The sequence below is a fragment of the Cheilinus undulatus genome, linkage group 11 (assembly GCF_018320785.1).
Source record: "Cheilinus undulatus linkage group 11, ASM1832078v1, whole genome shotgun sequence".
Lineage (NCBI taxonomy): Eukaryota > Metazoa > Chordata > Actinopteri > Labriformes > Labridae > Cheilinus > Cheilinus undulatus.
In genome coordinates this window covers 22,080,545-22,086,544 of record NC_054875.1, presented here as the reverse complement: position 1 = coordinate 22,086,544, position 6,000 = coordinate 22,080,545, and the positions used below count along the sequence as shown (strand labels likewise).

Below are 6,000 nucleotides of genomic sequence, written 5' to 3'. Positions count from 1 at the left end.
ACATATTAATCAATAAATATTAATGTGCTTTGCTATTTTTTCAGTTTTTTGTAAATCAGTACATTTGAAAATCCACGGATAACAATAATAACTATATTTTAGCATTAAAAATATCAATTGGGTTAAAGAGCTTCTACATACTGGTGTATTAACCATTGCAGAAACATAAAAAATGATTTTGGTAATTACCAATGCTGTTAATTTAGGGCAGCTGTGGCATAAACCATACTTTGGTTAGGGTTAGGGTGGTCTAATAAATTTGTTAAGCACTGTACCCTTGTAAGGATCATGCCTTTTTTGGGATGAGCAGCAGAGCTGAGTATGTGGGTTGTGCTCATGAAAAATGTGCCAAATCTTACAATCTTACAAATGTGGCATCATTTAAAAGGGTAATAAACAGGCTTGCCACCGGTATAAGATTTATTACAAAGAAGCATTGTTACAACTAAGAAATAGTGTACCAAACACAAATTGCCTTACTTTTTAAGTTTATATGTGTTTTTATATCAGCATGTAACAACAAGATGTTTGTAGAGGGAGACCATGGGAGACAAGCTGATCCTCATGTCCAGCTTTAAGGAATGATGAGCTGTAATGTCAGGCCAGTGTTTTTTTTTTTTATCATGTTGCCAAAGCCGTCATTCTTAACAACACTAAGATGGTGCAGGTGTTTACAAATAAAAATAAGTATTGACTGTGTGATTATGGATTCACGAGTAGAGACCAACAGTAGCTTCAACAGGCTTGTTTGTTAACGTTAGCTGTTAGCTGTGATGCTATTGCTATGATGTCTAACTCGCAGATTCATCATGTTGTCTGAGTATTTCACTATGGCGTGGCATATCTTGCAAACAGCTTGACTCCTGTCTAAGTTTGTACCATCTTTAATATTTCGGAAGCCAAAATAAGTCCACATATCCGCTATGAATGCAGCAGAAGGCGCTTTGCTGGGTAGGTACAAGCAACCATCTCCCTCAGACCAGAGGGCTCACGTGATCTTGTTGTCTAAAGAGAGGAGAAGAGAAGAGTCAAATGCGTGCTACCTGCTAGCGGTGCCTCTGCCAACTAGCGGTCGGGGGGGAAATTACACCACAAACTAATGCACCAACAGAGTGAATAATTAATAAAATATCAATACTGCATTTTTAAATATCGCTACAGTATTGCATCATGAAATATTGCGATATTTTAGTGTATCGATATTTTCCACCACCCCTAGTTATAACCAGTGTTGGGTAGCATTACTTTTGAAAGTAACTTGTTAGATTATTGCGTTAAATACTGAGAAAAGAAATTTGTTACATTATTGTGTTACCTACTTCTAAAACTAACGCGTTAGAGTTCTTTTGTGTTATTAAATATAAGCTAACAATGGGCGTGTAATAAATGTTAACCTTCTGCTGGCATGGCACTGTGTGCCAACGTGCATGCAGGAAGAAAGAAGGACAAACAGCAGATGCTTCGAGGAGCTTTCTTTTTTTTCTTTCTCTCTTTTTGAAGACACGGTAGAGAAAGGAAATCTGGGGTTTTCTCTCAGTAACGGATTACTTTTATGAAAATGTACCTAATAATGAGATTACTTGAATTGTAAAACTAACGCGTTACGTTACTTGTTACAACAAAAAAGTAATCTGAGTACTCTAATGGATTACTTTGTAACGCGTTACCCCCAACACTGGTTATAACACACTTTTAGAAGGAAAAAATGACTGTTCCTGCTATGCTGGGCTCAAGTTACACTGAGACAACCACTCCAGTAAATAGCTTGGTCTTAGAGCGGATCAACAAGAAGCAGAAATCTGGTATTAAATTTACAGTGTTTATGTTCATGAATTATTCTGTTTTTACACTTTTACCATGCCTGGTAGGTTGGGCGAATTTACCTGACACTAACCAAATTCACGGCATTTTGCGGGCCACTAATTTCCAACACAGGCAGAGGCATAGTCAAATAATAGACTGTATAAGGTGCTAAGTGCTTTTATATCTTAATACATTGGGGAAGCTGATGGTCTATTTGTGGCTCTCATGCATCACCGAGGCCCATTTCTTCCCTGCTCCCTAGATTTGAAAGCGGTGACAAACTTTTCTGACAGTTTAAATCCAAAATTCAGTCACACATGCTTCTCAGCCTTCTCAAATGTTTAAAGGCAACTTTTCCCCATCAGATCTAGTGTGTTTGGAGACTAATTTCAGACTTTGCTTTACAGGGACTTTAATCAGAAGAAGAATGCTGCACAACAAAACCTTGTTTTTTGTATCTTTGTATCTTTTTTTTAGGAGTTTTCTTCATTTATCCTAAAGTTGATAGTAAATGTGGACATACAGACAGGCCTATCCCATGGACAGATGGGTGTTAATGGCTTTGGAGCAACCTGTCGGGCTGTGGGAGCTGGACTGACCATCAAGGTAAAAAAAAAACCTGTATTTGAACACTGTGGTCTTTTGCAGAGTAGACTGCTCAAAGGCTATGAGGAAACAATGTCAACAAGTTTTTTTCTTCTCACACACCAATAATTGCACATTTTCCTGTGAGGTTGTTAAAAAATAAATCCCCGGCAATCTCAGGAGTGATTCCCCTCTATAACCTATACCTCTGTGCATTTCACATTATTTTTTCTACAAACTCAACTTGTGTCTAAATTGTGGCCAAAAGTCAGAGACCCCCCCATACCATAAATAAGGACCCCATCATCTCACTGACCAAAGTTGCTACATTAACCAACACAATAGCTCATTTGTTACACATTTTCCCCTTTTATTTACTGTACACAAAGACTCGTGCTGGGTCGAGCATTGATCTTTGCATGGACACAGTGTGCTCCCTGTTTCATTTCCTTTAGACCACTAGGGTCCTTTTGGTCAATAGCAATTGCAATTCTCTGCACTATGGGCCAGATAAATTCATTTCAATTACAATTAGCATGGACGCCCAGTGGTTGATTTATGGTCTTGTTTTCCTACCGGTGAGTTCCTTCGCACATTAATCACCCCCACGCCTGCCCGTGTGATCCTCACTGCAGTTACCTGCCAAGGCAGTGGCCCTGCTGTGCATTTCTGGATTCCTGCCCCTTTTCCTTCCCTCCCCAGCTCTTGTCCTCCTTCCTTCTGACCACAGGGAACACTGTAGGTGTCCTTAAGTAGTACCTGACGCAGGCCAGGCCAGAGCAGGGCTGCACTTAACCCAGGGCTGGGGCGTTTAATTGGCACACATTTATCATGTAAAATATGTGTATGTTTAATGAGAAATGTGCATGAAAAGTGGAGTTTTTTTCATGACTACAAAATTTCATAATGTAATGTTTGTCATACTGACAGAATTTTGAAGTGGGCTTTCAAATGATGGCATGGTAAATAACTACTGGGTGATCATGGCATTACATTTTAATAGACAGTTTTCATGTGCTGCTGCCCAGAACGTAGGTTTGGAAGTTTCCTGTCTTGACTGAGAAATTACGTCACGCCCCACAAACACTCTCATCCTTCTCTCCACATTTGGTTACCATCAGGCCGGGATTAACAGGCCTATTTTGGAAAGTCTGGAAATTGTTTGGGACAGAGCAGTGTCTCTTCACTCGTCCTGTGCCGTGTCGGAGGCTGAGTCATCCAGGGCCAGACATTTCCACTGGGACAATGTAGCAATCCCTGATGGCTGCACTCACTCTTGTTTATCCGGACCCGTGGATTTGGCAGTTGCTTGTGTGCTTCCAACCTCTGTTCCTATCCCGGCTCCTTTACCCTTTGACGCTTTACCTCAAAGGCTTGGCATGTGTTTGCTTGGGTCAGGTCGGGGGCGGGGGGTAGTGACCAAGGCTAAGGTGCTTCAGTGGAAAGCCAGTGTTTAGTGGGCCAATAAAAACACAGCACAGTGCTCAGCTCAGGGCAGACTAAACATCTGTTCGGACAACATCCTGACTGGAGGTTCTCCGATGGGCGGATGGTGTGCAAGCATGTGCATCAACACGTACAAGTGACTCCCAAACACATAAGAAAAATGAAAGGAAATTTTATGGGGGTTTTTTTGTTTTGTTTTGTTTTGTTTTTTTACACCAGTCATGTTGGATTCTGTTCTTTGATCAAAACTGGTCAGCAATAACTGACAACGACAGAAGATGGAGGACTTTTATAACTATTACATTTTCATATCGCCGCAGAATAACAGGGATCACATGCATTTTTCAGACTTTGAAACTGAAGTCTAAATTGGTCACTGACTTTGAAAATAAGAGGATAGGGTTACTTCAGGTCACTGGAAATGAAGCTCAACAATCTGTCTTTATCATATTTTATTGTGTAGCTCATTATGAAATAAAAACAGATGCAAGACACAGTCATATGTTTATGTGCACAGTCAAGCAACAGTTAAAGCTCAACCAGGCTATTTAATATCACTATCCTTGTCCCAGTATACAAGCACCAGGGGAGAGTAAAATGACTGATTGAAGCATATTGAACTCTGCTATGGTTTGTGGCCATATGCCCCTTTTTTACCTTCTACCATTGACCTATTGTGTCACATACCTTCCATCCATGTACTTTAATATTAAACCTCCTTTAGCTGACACAACATAAACTATGGGACTGTAGAGCATACATAGATCACCTTGGACAGTTTGTGGCTGATTGAGGTGTATACTTGCTTGAGTTTCTTGGTATGATTGTCTGAAATTCAAGTGACTGTGATTTTAGTCAGACTTGTATGTTTACCTGTGTTTGAGAAGTACAGTTTTTATTCTAAATTTACTTTTTTAAACATCATTAATTGACTTAGGTTATGATAAGTTTAATATAGGATGATATTTGAGTATTACCATTAGTGACATGTGATGGGAGATGATATTTTTTTCTTACAAGGTTACAGAAGCTTAACAAGACAGAAGACTTACAGCTAGTATTTTTAATTGTCCACAGAAGATACAAGGTTTTCAGAAAGTTTATAGCACTATCTGCGACTTTATAACTAAAAACAAATATTAAGTTATATTGTAAGATCAAACCATGTATGCTAAACACTACTCTAGTTAAGAAAAATAATTTCTAGTCCGCTCAGCTTACGAAGTATTTTGGCTGAGCAACGAGGAAGTAAACCATACAGGTTTAAAGTATAATAATGATGCGCATGACTAAAATATAATTTTAAAAGATTTTCAACAAGAGTAGTGAGCCTACCAGCCATATCAATGTCCCTAAATTAGAATAAGACTTTCATAAATAAGTTTAACGTCTTCTGCGTCTCAAAGAGATGTGAGATGATTGCTTATGAGATCCACAGTAACAGCTAGTTCAGAAACTGTGTTTGCTTCTTACAGCTAATGTGTTTTCACCATTCAGTGGAGGCGTACAAGCAAACTGAAGCTAAACTTTATTGGCTCTGCATTGACAGACTGTATACAGGACGCTTTGCTTTTAGCCTAATTTTGTTTTCTTTGACCTTTGCCTGCAAAGCATTTTGGTTGGTTCATACAACTTCCACTGTGTTATAGAAAACAAATTTGAGTCACCAGACTCTCAGTTATGATAAACTAATGAGACATATTTTTCCACATTGATGGATGTGAGTTGTTAATAATCAATCTAAAATAAACTTTTATGCATATCAACCACATTAAATCTGTCTCTAAACAGCCAGTCTGGTCTTCACCCAACCCAAGTTCTCCCACTCCACACCTCTCCTCCGCTCCCTGCTCTGGCTACTGGTGGCTGCTTGAATCTGATTTAAGACACCCTTTTGTGCTTTAAAAAACTCATCCTACATTCACGACATGGTCAAACCGCACTCTCAGTCCGTCTACTACACTCTGCAACTGCTAACCATCTACTACGGTGCCTACGTGTGGCAATGGGCTTTTCGTAATATTTTTTCTTTTTTGTCCTATTAATACCTTTAATCCCCTCTCAATCTCAAAATGAAATATATATTTCTAGAGTTGGCTTGAGAAGTGTTCCAAGTAAACATTTCCGATAAAGTTAATAATGATACATCTATTAAACCTCTTTCTA

The 6,000-nt window shown here is 39.0% G+C and overlaps 1 protein-coding gene across 1 annotated transcript in view; it reads left to right on the top strand.

Moving 5' to 3' along the window:
- The first annotated feature begins 2,343 nt into the window (after positions 1-2,343).
- Positions 2,344-6,000, top strand: part of samd11 (sterile alpha motif domain containing 11) — an 84,516-nt gene continuing 80,859 nt past the window's right edge. The window contains exon 1 of the mRNA XM_041800009.1: positions 2,344-2,409. The gene's annotated coding sequence lies outside the window, so the exon portion shown is untranslated. The remainder of the gene's footprint in view (positions 2,410-6,000) is intronic.